Raw genomic sequence first — 5,939 nt, forward strand, 5'->3', positions numbered from 1 at the left:
GAGTCAATATCATTAGGCAGGTTGGGCCTCATCTTCCTGTCTCTTGTCCACCTATCTTTCTCTTTCGGCACATCTATTCAGGTAAGAAATTTGTGCCAGGGCCTGAGGTAGGCTCTAAGGCTGTTGGTGAGGCAAAAATCATGCTGGCTTTGGAACCAAGCTCATCTGGTTTTAAATCCTGCTCTGACACTCATCAGCTATGTGAGTTTGGGCAGGTGACTCAATCTCCCTGAGCCTGATTCAGTTTCTTTTTCTGTAGAGTAGAGGCGTTAATATCTACCTTTCATAATATCTTTATTGTGAGACTTAAATGCAATGAGAAAAATGTATGTATGGTGTTTGGCACATGGCAAATGCTTATCAAAAGGTAAATTTAAAGATGTCTTTGCTTATTTTGGTAGTCTAAAGATATGTCCACATCCTGATCCCTGGAACCTGTGAATGTTACCTTATCTGGAAAAAGGGCCTTTGCAGATGTGATTAAGTTAAGAATCTTGAGATAGAATATGCTGGATCATCTGGGTGGGCTCTAAATGCCACAAGTGTCATTATAAGAGAGAGGCAGGGGAGATTATACACACACAGAAGAGGAGAAGGCGACGTGAAGACAGAGGCAGAAATTGGAGTGATGTGCCCACAACCAAAGAATGCCCAGCAGCCACTAGAAGCTGAAAGAACAGATTCTCCCTTAGGGCCTCTAGAGGGAGCACAGTCCTGCTGACACCTTGATTTGGGCCCAGTGAAACTGATGAACTACTGGCCTCCAGAAATGTGAGACAATACATTTCTGTTAGAAGTCACCAAGGTTGGGGTAATTTGTTACAGCAACCTGTAATACAATACAGCAATACAATACAGCAATGTATTGGGGAAACCAATACATTTACATTGGAAATTCCATCTTGAACAAAACCCAGTACCTGCCCTCTAGGAGTTCACAGTCTAGTGGGAAATGAGAGAAGTAAACAGTGCATAGGGATGCCCAGAGGGTGGAAGGGTAAGGTAGGTAAGGCTGTTGTAGTTGGAGAAGAAGTTAGCCAGGTGAGGGGCTAAAGCAGAAAGAGCATTGCAAACAGAAGACACAGTGTGAGTAAAGGCACGGAGTAAGAGAAAACACTGCCTTCGGGAAACTACCCACATTTGGAATGGCAGGTGCATGGGGATGTGGGGGGTGGCATGACAGAATTGCTGAGGTGGGAGGCAGGGGCAAGAGAGCCGAGTAGCTTCCACCCCTGAATGGAATCAAGCTGTCTGCCCTGGGTCCCAGATCAGAGAATCCTAGACTGTCAGTTATGGACAGAAGCCTTAGAGACCATCCTGTCCAGTCCTGCCATTTCACACATAGGAAAATTGAGGCCCATAGAGAGAGTCCATCCGGGGAATAAGCTAGAACCAGATGGCCATACTCTGGCCTCTCTTGAGCCTGAGTGTCCCATATCTGAGGGTCTCAGAGACACTGCCTGGTGGTCCCTCGGTAGCCCACTTCCAAAAAGCACAGGCCCTGTGGTCTCTAAACAAAGAGGGGATTATTTGCATATTATTTGCATGTTGTTAATTAGATGAGGGAGGCAGACTCACTCAGCCCCTTCCCTTCATGTCCCCCTGTCCTATCTCACTCCCATTGAGTTCTTCTTCCTCAACCATCTCTTGACCTCAGCAACTTCTCCCATAATTCCAACCCAGGCCTCACCCCTCAAGGCCCCTTACCTAGCCCCAGCCCAACCCCTACTGTATTAAGTGTTTGGTCCTGTCTGGAAAAAGTACCTGGTGTGGCTTTAGTATATCTAATCTGGATGGAGGTACTTGGAGCATGTTGTAGTGGAAAGGGAGTTGATGGGCTTTCCAGCTCGAGGTTTTCTCTGAGAATGGGGAGCGGTGAGCTCCGTCTCCCTGTAGCCCAGGGGCCATCTAAATGGGGCTATGGAGTGGGGGAGGAGGGTGCTCCTTGGGGATCTGGGGGGCAGGTGCCAGCTGCATGCCCCAGGCCTGCCCCAAGCCTCTTGGCTGGCAGCCACACCAGCCCACAGAAGAGCTGGCTCCTTCTTTTAGGGAGGGGGAATCCTGGGGAAGGTCAGGGAGCATCCCTTGGCCTAGCAGCCTAACATGGATAAGGTTGAGGTTACCATGCGAGTCATTATGGATCCTCCAATGGGGAGAGCACATTCAGATTCTGGGGCTGTCATCAACCCAGTCCAGAAAATTATGAGGCACCGTGCTAAACTAAGCACAGTGTCTCCCTGAGGGTAGGCACTCAATAAAGTTTTTCTGATAATGAGGGGAGACAGGTAAGGAGGAAGGCGAGTCACAGAAAGGCACAGGCTCTGCGTCTCTCACCTGCCATTAGCCCCCTCTTCTCTCCGAAACCAAGGCTATGCCCAGAACCTCTCTCAGATGAGATGTCTGAGCCTGTCACCTGATGGTCACCGGAGAAGTCACCACACTGTAGCCACGACAGGTACACAGGATGAGCTCAGGTGCCCCCGACCCCATCCTGGCAGAGGTGATCTGGGGCTCTGTCACAAATACGGCTGACTCAGGGTAGCTGCCAGGAGCTGGGGAATGTTGGTGCACTAGGATTCCTGGAAAAACCTGAGGCACAGCTCTGGCTAGCACCTTGCAGAAACCAACTTGCTCTGGTTAGGACAGTGGCCTGGATATGAGAAGAGTGACTGACCTGCACATGTGAATAATTCTTCTCCGTGTATGAGTGATGTACAAGGTGCGTGTATACGTGCTACAGGGGGACTCAGGAAGCATTCTGACCTGTGTGCACAGCTGTGTGTACATATCCCAGTGTGCACAAGTATATGTGGCATGTGAGTGTCTTCATGGAATTCTACCTTTTCTCCGCTCTGGGACTTCTTTTCTTGTTTTCTGGTAAAATGGGAAGTGAGGTAGGAACGTCAGTTTCACCATCCCCAGCCCTGCTCCCTTGTGTAGAGGTTCCCTGCCTCCATTTGCCCATGACAGCAAGCAGTGGATCCGTCCCTGGTCCTGAGTTGGGGGTTCTAGTTGCTTACTGGCCTGGATGACTCCATCCTGCACCGATTCCTTCTTCCCCTAGTGTGCCCCATGCCACTCCCGCAGCTAGTGTCCAAGTCAAGGGGAGAGGAGGAAGGAAGTGGGGTGATGCTATGGGAGTGGGGGTAGGAAGGGTGGATCAGATACTGTTCGATTTTGCCCGGGTCCCTCTGGATCACTGCTGCACATTTAAAATTCTGATTTAAAGCCGAGCGGCTCTTTAAATTTCCACATTAGCATGCTGCCCTGATGCCAGGCCAAGATGTTGGGGTGGATTTGGCAGGAACGCCTCCAACAGCAGCAAGCAGCAGCACTTGCCAGCAATAAAACAACGCATGAATAAAAGAAGGCTGGCTTGGCAGCAGCAGCAGCCCAGGTGAGTCAAGGAGGGGCCCTCGTATTCAGAGGCTCAGAGACATGAAGGCCTGTGCAGGGCACATGTGAGTGCAGGGCTCTGCTGCTCTCTGGGCCCTCACCCTCAATCCGTGCCTGCAGTGGAATCTGGAGTGAGGGCCCAGGAAGGATGGGGGCTCCTACCCTGTGCCTGTCTCACCCCCCTCTCCACAGGGTTATCTTCTTGGAGGGGACAGATGTTGCTTTGGATGAGGACACTCGGACTTGGCCCATAGCCTGAGTTGTCCTCCTTCATTAGGGACCCAGAGAACAGGTGGGGTCAGAGAGAACAACACTGCCTAGAACGGCTTCCAGATCCATGACCCCGGGTGCCTGGGTGCTGAGGGGCACTGTCAGGATAAGGGGGATGGGTATTGGTCCTGAGCTGGGTGGGAGAGATGCTCTGGGCTGGGTGGTTGGCTAGAATGAGGAGTGGCCAGGGAGAGCAAAGGGCTGCTGGGCCTGGCCTAACTCCTGCAGACTGGGGAATATTATTTGAGGTCAGATGGCAAAGGGCAGCCAAGAGGTCAGATAAAGCGCTGGACTGAAGCCTGGCCACCCCTCGAGGTCATTTTCTCCCCCCCTGCTTCCCAGGGTCTAGAGAGTTCAGCTCCAGAGGACTTGAGGCCGCTGGATCCTGGGTCCCTCTGCTCCGGTCACCTGGCTGAGGCTCATCCCCAGCCCCCAAGAGATTTCAGGGAACAAGCGGACTATCCTGCCCTTACCACCTATCCCTCCCGCTTGGTCAAAGCATCTTCTTCCTTGAAGCCCAGGGGACAGGGACAGAAGCGAACAGAGGGGTGGCAGCGGATGGTCCCTGCAGCCCCAGCTGAGGCCGTAAAGGCAGAAAAGAGGGCTTTTATGCAGAGCGCCCTTCCCCAGTGGAACTCCTCCCTTCCGGCTCACGAGGGATTTCAGGCCCCAACATGGGGAGATATTGTTGGGACTTTGAATCCTCTCAATCCCTGGAGAAGCTGGAGGGCGGAGAGGCAGGACCAGGCTTGGGCAGGGCAAGGGCCCCATATCCTGGGACTTGGCCTGTCCTCTCCTGATAGCTTTTTCCAGGGAAAAGGAAGTGGCCTGGCCTCCCAGGCACCTTGTTCCCTGTTCCACACATTGCAGGTGTGTCAGCACTGGGGTGGGGGTGCGGCTACTAAGCTCAGTTTAGGCCAGAGAGATGTCCTTCTGTCATTTTTTCATTCACTCAACAAATATTTACCAAAGAGCTGCTTTATACTAGGCCCTGTGCTGGGCACTGGGATCACAGTGGGGAACACAGACAGACATGGTCACTGTCCTTGTGGAACTTTCTATCTGGTGAGGGAAATAGGATCATTATTCAAATGACTGCACAAATAAGTATGAAATAACTGCACTAAATGTTATGAAAGAAGACGATATAGTACCATGAAAGTATATAATCGGGGGACTTGGCTGAGTCTAAGGAGCTGGGGATGAGCTTGCAAAGGAGACAGAGAAAGAGCAGCTAGAGCGGTAGGAGAATTGGCAGTGACATCACAGAATCAAAGGAGGAGGTGGTCAACTGTGCTGAGAGATGCTGTGCGCTGCTGAGACACCTATCTGCCCTGACTCTTCACCTGCTAGTTGTGAGTACAGGTATGGAAAGGCTCTGGCATTGTGCCTGGCTCACAGTTGTTGCTCTGTAATGTTAGCTCCCTTTTCCCCCTCCCTAAGCTGAGCCTCCCTCCAAGGACCCCAGATTTCTGGAACAAAGGAACTGCCTGGGCTTAGCCTCCTCTGTCAACTCAGGCGCCCAAACCCCAGCCATCCATCGTCAGTGAGGGACTCTGGGCCTCTCCACATTAGTCCCTTCACATAGAGCTCTACCATCCCCCAAACTGCTTCTTCCTTTGCATTGGTCTTCCATGAAGAGGGGCTGGGGTCTAGGTCTTGGAGAAAGACGGCATTCTGGCTGTGCTTCTGGGGCTGAGTCTGAGAAGGCAGTTGGAATCCTCAGCATCTCTCAGAGCTGCCCGGGGTGAATCTGAGTGTCTTAGGTAGGGAGAGGGAGTAGTGGGGAGATGAGGAGGGGGGCTGCCCACCCAAGACGGCATAGAGCCCAGAGCCTTTTCCACTGCAGACACCCCATCTGTCTCCCACAGAAGGCTCGGGTTGGAGGAGGTGCCGAGGAGGGGGTACAGAGGGTGACATTGTACACTCTGACAGTGAGTACAATGGCAGTGAAGGTGCTGACTGGGGAGAAGGTGGAGGGTCAGCAAGGGGAATCGGCAGGAAGAACTAGAGGTCAGAGGTTGGGAATGGAGGTGGGGAGGGTAGGGGTACTGCATGCTACTCTCCCATACAGCTTTGTGTTTGATTTTGATTTAAAGTGCCCTACCCCACTGACCAGAGGGCAAAGAATCACACTTTTCTGGCTAACCAACTAATGATGTTCCTAAGCCCAGGGCCAGGCTGGATTCATGATGCTTCCCTCTTCCCAGCAGTCAGACCTTTGCCAAACCTTAAAATAATATTTTAGTTAAATTGGATGGCTTCCAAGGTGT

Source organism: Mesoplodon bidens (assembly GCF_964165515.1).
Source record: "Mesoplodon bidens genome assembly, chromosome: 19".
Taxonomy (NCBI): Eukaryota; Metazoa; Chordata; class Mammalia; order Artiodactyla; family Ziphiidae; genus Mesoplodon; species Mesoplodon bidens.